Source organism: Selaginella moellendorffii, unplaced genomic scaffold (genome assembly GCF_000143415.4).
Source record: "Selaginella moellendorffii unplaced genomic scaffold, v1.0 SELMOscaffold_99, whole genome shotgun sequence".
Classification (NCBI taxonomy): domain Eukaryota; kingdom Viridiplantae; phylum Streptophyta; class Lycopodiopsida; order Selaginellales; family Selaginellaceae; genus Selaginella; species Selaginella moellendorffii.
The window spans coordinates 316170-316848 of NW_003314360.1; positions in this window are offsets into that span (position 1 = coordinate 316170).

Genomic DNA, 679 nt, shown 5'->3' on the forward strand with positions numbered 1-679 from the left:
AGAAAACTACAACAAGGTTTCGGGGCTTTTCATTCTCGTGTAGAGCTGCTAGTCCAGATTTCCTGGTGGTTTCCTGATCTTGGTCGACACTGCCAAGATCAGGAGATCACGTGCAATATGGTAGCAGCAAACTTAGGATTTGTAGTTTTGCTACCACTTTGCTTTGAGGTAATCTTCGTGCCTCTATGAAGGTAGCCCGGCCTTGTCTCCTGAGCATCGCTCTGGATATGAGAAGGATCTGTTTCCGAGGTTCGAACAACTTCATGGCCGAGGACTCATTTTGTATCGCAATGCTGCATTTGTGTCGATCGTTACAGGCTCTGCCGCGCGATTTTGCTCGAGACCGACATCGAAGTACGAAGGACAAGAACTTCTCAAGATCGGCGACATACAACACATTTGGAATCTACAATTACAAGGTTCGTCGCAATGATTTCTCTTTTAGAAAAAATTCACGAAGTTCTTCCTTCCATTCTTTTCGTTTTTGACGATGAAACGAATCCAGGCAGTGCTCGTAGGACAAGTCCGTTCGAAAAATCCTCGGTGATGGAAGAGCTCTCAGATCCAGTGGCACAAGGTTGCTGTCTACCCGAGAAATGAGTAAAGGATAAGGGAAAATCAATTCTCATGAAACGATTCCTGATATTCGCTGAAAATCCTCACCCCTCCACGCGAGCCA